The sequence below is a fragment of the Pelodiscus sinensis genome, chromosome 8 (genome assembly GCF_052426305.1).
Source record: "Pelodiscus sinensis isolate ZL-2025 chromosome 8, ASM5242630v1, whole genome shotgun sequence".
In the NCBI taxonomy this organism is placed as follows: domain Eukaryota; kingdom Metazoa; phylum Chordata; order Testudines; family Trionychidae; genus Pelodiscus; species Pelodiscus sinensis.
Genome location: NC_143059.1, coordinates 6722874 through 6734880, shown reverse-complemented (window position 1 = coordinate 6734880; position 12007 = coordinate 6722874). Strand labels below are relative to the sequence as shown.

The following is a 12007-nucleotide window of genomic DNA, read 5'->3' as shown; positions in this document are numbered from 1 at the left end:
ACTGACTTCTTCATTCACCTTCTCATATGATTTGAATTTAATCAACCTTTTGAAAAATTGGTTTAGGTAAACAGATGTCTATTCTGCCAGCTTGTTTTCTGCTCTAACGCAAAAATGGGATATTTTCCGGAAAAAACAGGTTCTAGCATTCCTAAACTGAAAAGGAAATGAGGATATTTCTCACCACACCCTTTCTATTTTGAAGGCACATCTCTCTTGCCAGTAAAAACAAACTGCAAGCTGTAAAAGATGAAAAATCTGAATCACTGTCTGGCAAAAAAATATTTACTTATTAATTACCCTGTTTTAGGTTTTACAAATAAAAGTGAACTATGTTATAATTACATTCCTGTATGAATAAGCATGTGATGTTTCACCTCATACTTGATAATGTATTTCACATGGCTAACAAAATGTGTATAATTTATCAAAGCTATGGGTAGTTACAGGCACAGTTTTAACATTTCACATATAGTTGATTTCATGCAATGTGTGCTCCTTCACCTAGTGTGATCTTTTCAGGAAATCTGCTCAGATCTATACTGGATTTTTAAAACATATGGCAATATATATAAACTTATCTGACATAAGTGGTTTTGCATGTCAGTGCCTTGATTTTCTCCTAGAATCATCATTTGATATACTTTTCTTTTCCATGAGCAGTGTTTCTTGTAGCTAAACAAAGTCAGAACATCAGGTGATTTTATAGCCCTGTTGTCTAGGATGCATTCTTTCATTTTGTTTTCATGCCCACATGCCCGCAACCAAATTTTTACTAGTTAGATCAGTGGATTTTCATTTGCCAGACCACTGGAGAACGATCCGATTTTTTTAAATAAAAAAATATTTTATTCTGCTGATCATAAGCAACGCCTCAAGAGACCACTGGTTCTCTATGGACTATTGTTAAAGACCACTAGGTTAAAACATCATTCATTTTAGACAGTTTTAGATTAATTATAACTATAAAATGGCCTTGTTAATAAACTTAATTGATCAGATTACATTTTCTGTTAAAAATACAATTTCATGTGATACCTAGTCATAAACATGTTCAAGTACAAATACATTTTTCCTACAGTTTAAAAAATATGAATATTGCACTAAGTAATTCCACAGATTGTAAATATAGGTAGTTAACCTTCAACTCTAGAATGAAAAAGAAAGGTTTGGCCTCAATTCATATAAAAATATTAAGGATGACTGAGTTATGAGCACAGAAGGGAGAGACTTGGATTAAGTCCAAATTCAACTCTTTAATTTTCAGAGGTGATGAGGACTGGCAATATTATGAAGCTGACCTCTGAACTTCTACTAAGTAAGGAAACAATGGCAAGAATGCCACTTGTTTGAAATTGTCAATTGCACTGCTTTCTTTGGAGAAGTGTAACACATTCACAGAGCAACACTGTGTCTGACATTTTGGTACATACTTCTTTAGTTTGCCTGTCACCTATGATAATACCCGTTAACTGATCTGATCCAAGCCCTACAAGTTTGAATCAGTTATTTCACTTTCTTGTGATCTTTAAAATCTTCCATTTATGTTAGGCTCTGTCATACTATCATCCTTTTCTTTTCTTTAATTACTGGGCTTTAGAGATTAGTACTTCAGTATATATAGATGACATGCTTATACTGTTTGAGATTTCTCCCCTACTAGGTAATATGATAACTGAAAGACTATAAATCCACTTAAAACTGAAATTAAAATTTTTAGATTAGCTTTGGATTTAATGGCTCCTCCTGTCTATGTCCTAAAATGGCCCCAACACCATAGCACCAGAGCACAACCCAAGTATTTAAACATGGAAATCTCTCTCTTTTTTCCTTTTCTGGCCTATAGTATAAATAGTTTAGTTAATACATTTGCTTTTTATGTATTAGAGGGGGTGCGGATAGCAATCATATATTCCTAATACTTTTCATTACAAAAGATTCAAGAGCTCTTTTATTAAGAAGCTGTACCACTTCAACTTTTTGCAGCATGTTTTTTAAATTTAACAGGGAGAAAGCCCTGAGACCATCGAGTTGTCTGTTCTTTGTCCCACGAAACTACAGTCAGGCTAGGCTGATATATAGAATTTCTGAAAACCATCTCCTTTCTTTCACTTGTATTGTCAATACAATTTTTGGCAGTTTGTTAAACGAACATTCTTATAGGACAGTTCCACACGGCCAAAGCGGCAGCACCATGACCACCAAATGGTATTGGGAACCCAAAAACAAAAGGGCCTCATCTGTGGTGGTGAGAAGGAAGAGAGAGCCAGGTTGGGATCTCTTTGCCCGCTTTATAGAAGTGACATAGGGTATGTCTACATTGCATTCCACTTTCAAGAGAAGAATGCAAAAACAGCCGAGCGAAATTGCAAATGAAGCACAGATTTGAATTTCCCTTACTCCTTATGAAATGAGGTTTAAGGGTTATTTCAAAAGAAGGGTTTTTTCTTGAAATAACTGCGTCTACACAGTGTTTTTTAATCTCGAAATAGCGTGTTTTGAAATAGCAGCCAGACGCAATTTAGCAAATGGAGCACAGGAAATTCAAATCGGTGCTTCATTTGCAATTTCACTCAGCTGCATTTGCATTCTTCTCTCGAAACAGAAATGCAGTGTAGAAATCCCTAGTTTTTGCATCTCTCTTTTTTGGAATTCTCCTAATTCAAGATTCTCTAAGAGCATCCAAGATAAATGTTGATGCTTACATAATACAAAACTGTATTATAAATACTTAGTTATGTTATGGACACCAAGACAAAATAGAAAAGTGGACCTTGTGTAAGTGGATGCATGTGCATTGAAGTCAAGAATATGGCTCTCTCATTTTGCTTCTATTGAGGAGTAGTAGATTATTTTTCCTCTCATTTATGCTTTAAGAGGGTCTTGTATAAAGTCTGCTGTGCCATGTTTTAGTAATGTTTCTAGAAGGCCCCCGATCACAGATTTATCTTATATAAAACAAACATACAACCTTCACCCACCCACCGACACACAGACATTTCACCCATAACTTGTCCAGCTCATGTGATCAACAGTTGGATATTACGCAGAAGACACTGTACTGAAAATTCCTTTTTTATAAATAATGCTAAACCAGTTCTTTTCAAATCTGGCATCTGTCCAAAGCACATATGGAACATTAAACATAACCATAAAATTTTATGTGCCAGATTTGACTAGGGTCCTAAGCTCTAATTTATATTTTCTGCATTTTGATGGAAGACTAGCTGCATTTGATAAAGTTACGTCATAAGGACCCTGTTCTCCTAACACTTAAACCTCAGACAGCTGGACTTGGAAAGTAATTTTTAAATACAAGAGCCAAATAATTCAGTAATTATTCTTGTGTTGTGAATCTCCCAGGGATATTGGCATATACTGAGGACACTAGAGAAAGAAGTATCTCCAACAAAAAGGTGGAAACCTGTGGGTTTTCATCCCCATCAATGAGTCTGCTACATATGGTTTCTCAAGGAATTTAATACTACAGTAGCCTCCAATAACATTCCATAGTATTTTAATAAGCATTTGTGCACAATTAGAGCTGCCCCTGGTGTCTGAATAGATCTCAGTTTGGATTGTTTTCCTCCCACCACTTACTCACAGCAGCCTGCGAACGAAGTGATGGCAATTGCAACACTCAGTGCCGTTACATAAACACATTTTCCTTGCCAGATTCCCCTGCAGTGCTCCCGCTTCATGAAAAGAGTCTCTAGCATTTGGTGATGTACAGTACCAGCAGTTCTCTTTCATGTGATAAAAAATGTGTCCTCAGGTCTGGGCTGCAGAGGAACATGTGTGTGAACACATCCTGGGAATCCACCCCAGACCATGTGGCTGGACCAGCAGCAGAAGGTAAGTAAGGAACACTATATTCAAGTAGCAGCAGAGCAAGAATATGAAATCACAGTTTTAGTAGCAGTAGAACAACTTTCGTTTAGAAAATGTAGCCAGTTCATTTCTTCAGAGCCTATTGTTTAAGTGCCAGGGTATATGGCACCTTCACTTTCTATAGTGCTAGCATTACCCACACTCCTACTGGTGTGTCTAACTGGCCCATGTAGTGGCACTTAAACCTTTTCCCTCAAGTTGGTTTTTCCCTCAAGCTGTAGATGTTTATTCACAAAGCTCCAGAGGTCGCAGGTTCGGTTCCGCCTGTAAGCGTTACACTAGTACAAGGCTACTCAACTTTAGAAGCTCCAGGGCCCACAATGCTACTCACAACATATGCCGAGTGCAGCAACTTGAATGTGGTTGCATTTACAAATATATATGCATATGCAAATAGCTTCTTTCATACTGACAGGCATGAATACAAAGATTAAGGCAAGACTACACCACACGCAGGCCTCTTAAGTCACTTCTGCTGATATTAATAAAATGCAATATTTACCAGATTTCCATCCATATGACAGCACTTTTAATGAGCAACGACAATCCAGGAATTTAACTACTGAAATGCGTATCAGCAGAAGACCATTATATTGACTACTTTTTTGTTTTGTCTCCCACCCACAGGCCATGTGTTGAGCCCCGTGTAAACCCAAACCGTACCATGGGCCGCAAACAAACGGGCCACATGTGGCCTGCAGGCTGCGTGTTGAGTAGCCCTGTACTAGTATATGCTTTCACATTTGCCACCAATGGTAAAATATACTAGGACCTAACATTCCTAAAGGGTGCACATTTTAAAGTCACCAGATGGAATGTACTCATCATGAGCTATAAAAACAATAAGTGGCAAAATTAGGAATGTGTAGATTTAATGAGTGGGAACTTGATAAAGGCCCAATGGGGGATTTGACACACTAAGCTAGTAAACCCAATAAATCAACCATATACCTGACCTATGACTGAGTATCCTTAGAGAAGACTGCAAGCTGTGCACCTCGCCAAACCAGCAAACTGCCGGTCAGTGAGATGAACAACAAGGCCTTGTCCATATTGTGGCTAGTCCATGAATAGTAAAAGTGTGAGGCTACCATATGGTAAGTGATGTGAGGCTTCATAAATCCTCCCGTTTGCACACGTGTGCAGCAAACGGGTACAATATGGTGTTCAGAAAACAATTAAGCATAACCCCCTCCTACTGTCCCTTGGATGGAGGGAACTTTTTCCTGTCATGTAGAAAGGAAAATAGAGAGATCCAAAAGTAGTGAAATGTGCTTGTTAATTCAAAAGAAAAAAAAGCTGCCTTAGTGTCTTTTACACAGTATGTAGGTAGCCTCAGAGTTATGATTAACAGTGGTTTATTCTTTAAATAAAAATATCTTGTCCTGACTTTTTTTTTTAAACTATCTGTCATCATCAGAGAGCCTGGGCAGTGACTTAGCAGCATGGGACTTAAACCTGAGCCATGCAATCCCAGTTCCTGATTAAAAGATTAAGAGATGCAGAGTCAAACTTTGCAGTTTCACTTCCTACATCTAAACAGCCCCTAATCTTTCAGTGTTGGATTGTTTTTTAGCTCCTTCTGAGTTTCCTTACCCACCAAAAGATCAGACGGTTCACTAATGGCTATGTGAGGCTGGGTGACACATGCTCTTGCATGTGAGTGAGGTGTTAAAGATGAGAAACCTCAGAGCCAGCAGCCTGCGGGCTGAGCCTGCATCGCTGCAAACATGAACTGCTTCTGAAGATAACTGTTTATATGAGTAGTGAGGGAAGACCGCCCATTTTTAAGGACTCATGAAAATGTACACACATCTCCTGGAATGTATTTGCAAAGCCAAGGGAGGGGAAAGAGCAGGTCTGTGGTAAGTGAGCTCTCCCTGCCTCTATTCACTCGTTTCTATTGACTTGTGCCCTGTTGCAATAGTCTGCCACCCTTCTGTGGGGTAATATTAATTTAGGAAATCTAAGTCTCCACATTCTTAATCCCACATATTAGGGCTAGGTGAACTGCAGCTCCCGTTTCAGCCCTGAGCTGCGTGAGGTCACCACCTCAGTCTTCTGGAAGATTACCAAAGCCTTTCTGTAAATACAAGGAAAGACAGGAACAGATATATTCTCATGCAGAAAAACAACGAGAGGAAAAAACATTATGAGGGCATCTTTACATATTATAAAGGAGCAGTAAGAAACCCCAAAGATATTTCAACTTGACAGTTCACCTTTACAATCAGAGAAAATGTCTTCCTGAATGTTCCACGTTTTTCTCTTGGAACACTGTGGTAAGTATGGATTTGCTGCACAAGATATTTGGTTAAATATACAGTTGTGGATTACCTGCTAATGAGGGAAGCTTTTCTTTTAGTTCAGTGACAAAGGTTTTACAGTGCTAGTGATACTAGTGACCTGAGATCTTCTCAGACCAATTCCTTCTCACCATACAATGTTCTATAAATCCTTGCCCCTTCTCCCTTCTCTTTCTGTTATAAATTCTGAGAGTCCCCTCTTTTCTCTCCATTCTGCTCATCTGAAGAAGACTAAAGTGCTACAGGACTACTCATTGTTTTTAAAGTTACAGACTAACACGGCTACCCCTCTGAGACTTGTAAATCTAAGTGTGTTTGTTTACTTAGGAAGTTGTGTGACAAGTTCTCAAATTCTATCTGCAGTGCTTGTACAGAAAACAACCACAATTCAGGTGACATATGGGTGTTGTACATTTCAAAACTAGCACAGGAATCAGACAGTAAGGCCATTGCTATGGTAACTATACTTTTATAGTGAACATTGAAGTAAACAGGTACATAAAACGTGTATAAATTGTCACTGTGTAAGTTACTGCTGCTCTGGAGCTGCAATAATTTACTCTCTTTAAAATAGTTAAATTTAGCTATAAATTAGTGGAATCTCCCCACGTACCTTTATTTCACTAAGATGACAATCTTCCCCTTGCCTCCACAATGCATAAAGGTGAGCTGATTATTTACTTAAAAAACTCCAATGAACTTTTCAGATAAATAACTTGCCCTGTTAGGTCTCCAGCCAGCTGAAAGTATTCACAGCCTCTTGGCTTATACAAAACCCAGAAAGCCAGTCTTGTGTGTACAGCTAGAAAGGATGGGGACATTTTTCCACTTCTACAAAGTGCAGACTTGCTCAGGAGTGTAAAGCTTGTGTAAATGAGCTCCCTGCTTACCATGTGCCACACCTCTTTGCACAGGATGCTGTCCCTTCCATAATAGGAGAAAATTCCATGTATAGACCATTAATAGCTGGAGTATGGGTTCAGGACAGGGAGAATGCGGCTGACTCCTAGGACTCACCCTCTCTCTATTATTAAAATAAAAAGGGGTCACATTTTGTAGAGTGGGGATTTTTGCCTATTTTCACACTATTCATCATTTGAGATGGAGATGAACAGACTATTTGGTCCAATGAGTCCCTTCTATTTTCACTAGCTAAACTGCAAAATGTCAGCCCTATAACAGATCTCTCTTTTCTTCAAACAGGAATATTTACATTTCCCTCTGATGTACATGGTGCTGACACACACAGTGATGGAAAGCCTCTGATAGAGAAAGAAAGCAAAGGTAACTTCCACTTCAGATTGTGCAACCTTTCACTTTTTCTTCCCCAATTTAGCACTGACTAACCCACTGGGGAAGAAGTCTCAGAAGGTAGCCGTGTTAGTCTGTAACTGTAAAAACAACACTTGTTGTTTCTACCAAGTTCCACGTTCGGATATAACTGGTTGAATTGAATATGTATGGTGGATCCCCCAATACCATTTCCATTTATCTCAGCGATGGTGGGGGGAATGGGAGGTGGGGTTTGGTGACAGCATTATGTCATCATGTCAAAGGGCTAAGATTGAATCAATGTACAGATTGGGAAAACAAAAGAATTACTGCAGATCAGAAGAAGCCAGAGAGGCATAAAGCTTTCATAAAACACATCTACTAGCACACATTCAGTGATATATCATTTGACTGGATGAACACAGAGTTCTTTTTTAAATTAAAAAAAAATCAGCTCATTGCAAGGGAAAAAAACCTGATAAACCCTTAGATAAATTGTATTTCAAGTATGGAAAAAAATGTGAGCCAATGTCTTAAGTGCCAGTCATGACTCCACACTTAACCGAGTTCTGTTTTGTATGATATAAGATAATGACCCCAGATTTGTAGCACCACTTGAGTAGAACATAAGAATGGCCATACTGGGTCAAACAAAAGGTCCATCTAGCCCAGTACCCTGTCTGCCAATGGTGGCCAATGCCAGGTGTCCCAGAGGGAGTGAATCGAACAGGTAATGATCAAGCGATCTCTCTCCTGCCATCCATCTCCACCTTCTGACAAACAGAGGCTGGGGACACCATTCCTTACCCATACTGGCTAATAGCCATTAATGAACTAAACCTCCATGAATTTATCTAGTTCTCTTTTAAACCCTGTTCGAATCCTAGCCTTCACAACCTCCTCAGGCAAGGAGTTCCACAGATTAACTATGCGCTGTGTGACGAAGAACTTCCTTTTATCTGTTTTAAACCTGCTGCCCATTAGTTTCATTTGGTGGCCCCTAGTTCTTATATTATGGGAACAAGTAAATAACTTTTCCATATTCACTTTCTCCACACCACTCATGATTTTACATATCTCTATCATATCCCCCCTTAGTCTCCTCTTTTCCAAGCTGAAAAGTCCCAGTCTCTTTAATCTCTCCTCATATGGGACCTGTTTCAAACCCCTAATCATTTTAGTTGCCCATCTCTGAACCTTTTCTAATGCCAGTATATCTTTTTTGAGATGAGGAGACCACATCTGTACGCAGTATTTCAGATGTGGGCGTACAGTGGATTTATATAAGGGAAATAAGATATTCTCCATCTTATTTTCTATCCCCTTTTTAATGATTCCTAACATCCTGTTTGCTTATTGACTGCCGCTGCACACTGCGTGGATGTCTTCAGAGAACTATCCATGATGACTCCAAGATCTCTTTCCTGATTAATTGTAGCTAAATTAGCCCCCAACATATTATATATATAGTTGGGGTTACTTTTTCCACTGTGCATTACTTTACATTTATCCAAATTAAATTTAATTTGCCATTTTGTTGCCCAGTCATTTGGTTTGGTGAGATCTTTTTGAAGTTCTACAAAATAATTTTTTCTGTACTTTTACAAGTAAATCCATTCATTAGTTTCTGACTCAACATAAATTAAAAGCTGGGTCCGAAATGACAGTTAGCATATGTGTCAGCTTTTTCTTTGTCCCAAATGATATTAACAATAAAATAATGCAGACACTTTAAAAACGGTTCATTTTGTTAATATTAATTGAACTTTTGAGCACAGACTATACTTGAGGAGATTAGTTTGTCATTAAGTCAAGTTATTAACTATTCATTTATCTCTAATTACATAACCTACAGACAGACTCAGGTGAACTGCTCAAGTAAATTTATGTGGACCATTCAGACATCAGCAGTAATTCAACCAATTATCAACTTTCCTCTCCAGCTAATTGCCACACAACAATACTATTGTTTGTAATGACTTAGTGGTATGAGAGCTCACTGATTGCGCCTTTGCATTTTCTGATTATCGGGCCCAACTGACATCGCGCTACAAAGGTCTGTGGATGCATGCCAGCTTTTGTATTGGTGTTTGGTACTGCCCCTTAATTCCACTGCACTTCACATTACTGGGGAAAATGAGGCAGAAGATCAGAAAGAATTTTGGACTCAGACTGACTCTGCCACTTCACAGAGCACCATTCTCAGTTAACACAACCCTTGAAACCGGCAATTTGAGGGCCAGTTTCCCTACAGTGCTTTGGCTGCTTTGCACTGCTCTGATGATGCAGAAGAGTTGTACCCCTCTGGGACACAACTCCTCTGTGGATCCTCTCTTGTGCTAATGGGGAAATAAGTTGCTTAAAAGATCAGCACAGTTCTCCTGCACAGCCAGTGGGTTCTGCTGGCCAGCGGATGGTGTTGGGGAAGCCACAGCTCCCTTTGCCAGACCCCTGATGCTTGCTTGCAGGGAGAAGACACGCTAACACATGACCCCTGCTCATCCCAGAATGCCTGGAGCCATGATAAAGGCAGTGCTAACATGACAAGAACGGAAGGCTGCATCTTGCTTCCCTCTGCTCACCAACATGACTGTGCTAGACCAGGGCACAATCTGAGCCACAAGGAACACACATTTCTTAGCAACCACCTCTTCCATTTCTTTAACTGATGTTCAACAGCTGGTACAAAAAAGTGGTGCCTGCTTTGCAAGTATTTGTGTAGAAAGGAAAGTAAAATGATTGACAGTGCATTTTAACTTCTATAGCAAAGACTAATTTGCATTTTACGCTGTTTCAGCAGTCTGACTGTTTTCTTCAAAATCACTGGCTCAGTGGCACCATATGGAGCATGTTGAACTTAAGATACCAAGAATGTGTCCAAGATATATCTCACTCCAGTGTGTTAAAACATTCCACCCTGCAGCTGCCATTATAAGAATATAATTCATATCCTAAAGTTTCAAGAAAAACAGTGTCGCTTACTATACTTACAGAAACACAAGAATTCTTTGTTTCCAAGTAACCGTCACTAGTTTCTACTGAAGAATGATTTTCAGTTAATACTCAGCATTGCTTTAAAAAAAAACATTTGATGTTTGACTGCTAATAAGGCACACTAGAAGGAACCATTCCAAAAGCTAAGTATCATATCTTACGGCTTTGATTTAATTTGGCATCCTATAGTCACACATGGAACCAAGAATAAAATCAGCTCCATTTTGTTCATTACCCTCAACAAGCACTTATTGCAAGACAGTTACAAGTTGATCATCATCATACTTCAACTACTTTCTTTACTTTTTCTGCTAACAGACACTAAACTGGAATTTTTCCAAAGCTTGCACAGGTGCTGTTGGTATGTTGCACGCTCCCAATGAACTTCAACATATGTCTGGAGCCCAGGGAATATTCAGAACCCTTTGATACCTACACTTAAATCCTCTGAGTGCTCTGGACCAGCCCTCTTGTAGTGTTCAGCCACAGGCTGCAGTTAGAAGCTGACTACTCAGGTAAGATTTTTAGCAGTAGTTGGATGCCTAGATATACTTGGCCAGGTGCTGCTGTTTTACTTATGTCAGCCGTGACATGTGTGGGATCAGTTAAACCATGAGGAACAAGGTTCTGAAAGTTATTTAATCAACTAACTCCCACTTATTTGAGAAGTTAGATGCCTAAATACCTCTGCAGATCTGGGCCTAAGGCATCTGGCACTCATGGGCTGTTTTGCAACTCTCCTCAGATAAAATGCTCACTCCAAACCCATTAAATACCCTATCCTGTCTTCCTGGACAAACACTCAGGAGAGCATAACAGAGTGAGAATGTAATAAGTTTTCAAGGGGCTTTAGGTTTTGTTATTTGAGGGAAGAAGCCAATTAAACTGGCCAGGTACAGGACAGGGGAGGGCAAAGAAAAGCTTTAGGGAAGGTGTTTGCCACAGAGTGGAAGCTGTAGCAATCTTTGGCTGTAGCACATCACCCGACCATCTAGTACCTGTAGAGCCAAGTAAGGGAAAGGAGTGCAAGGCTTTTCCTGGCTCACAGATGGCTCTCCACTTAGGGTCTACAAGCCAACAAGGAACATCCTTGATTTCACCATGGCATCAGGCACCTTATATAATGAGATAAGGGGCGACCTTGAGAAAGCAAGAAAAAGAGACTAGCCCTGTTCTGTTCCAATATTACCACTACACGGCACCAAATTTCAGAAAAACCTGCTCTTCTGACACATCCTTTCTTCCTCATAGAACAAGGTTTACAGGGATGGCAAAAGAGCGCATCTGCTTTTCAGAATTTTTGTCTGCATTCCTTGGATGCGGCATTGCTTTTCCAGGAGACCGGAATCCAGGAAAAGCGCTGCAGTCTAGACATAGCCCAATTTGCCGAATACTATAGGACAGCATCACATAATGCCAGCCAAGTAAATTGTACTACTTTCACTTATGGGTTAAGAACGTATCTATACAGAATCTCATTTGGGTGCAGGAGAAATGTACTGCCACAGGAATTATTTTAAAATATTGTTTGTTTGTTTAAGAAA

General features: G+C 39.4%; 1 protein-coding gene and 1 long non-coding RNA gene across 5 annotated transcripts in view; one reads left to right on the top strand and one right to left on the bottom strand.

Annotated features, from left to right (window-relative positions):
* The window catches only part of ADK (adenosine kinase), a 417444-nt gene that overhangs the window by 80225 nt on the left and 325212 nt on the right, over positions 1 to 12007 (bottom strand). The window lies entirely within an intron of this gene.
* LOC142830479 (uncharacterized) overlaps positions 1 to 12007 on the top strand; it is a 137070-nt gene that overhangs the window by 121301 nt on the left and 3762 nt on the right. Inside the window, exons 3-5 of the long non-coding RNA XR_016350207.1 lie at positions 3776 to 3855; positions 7401 to 7481; positions 10807 to 10978. This is a non-coding gene — a long non-coding RNA (uncharacterized LOC142830479). The remainder of the gene's footprint in view (positions 1 to 3775; positions 3856 to 7400; positions 7482 to 10806; positions 10979 to 12007) is intronic.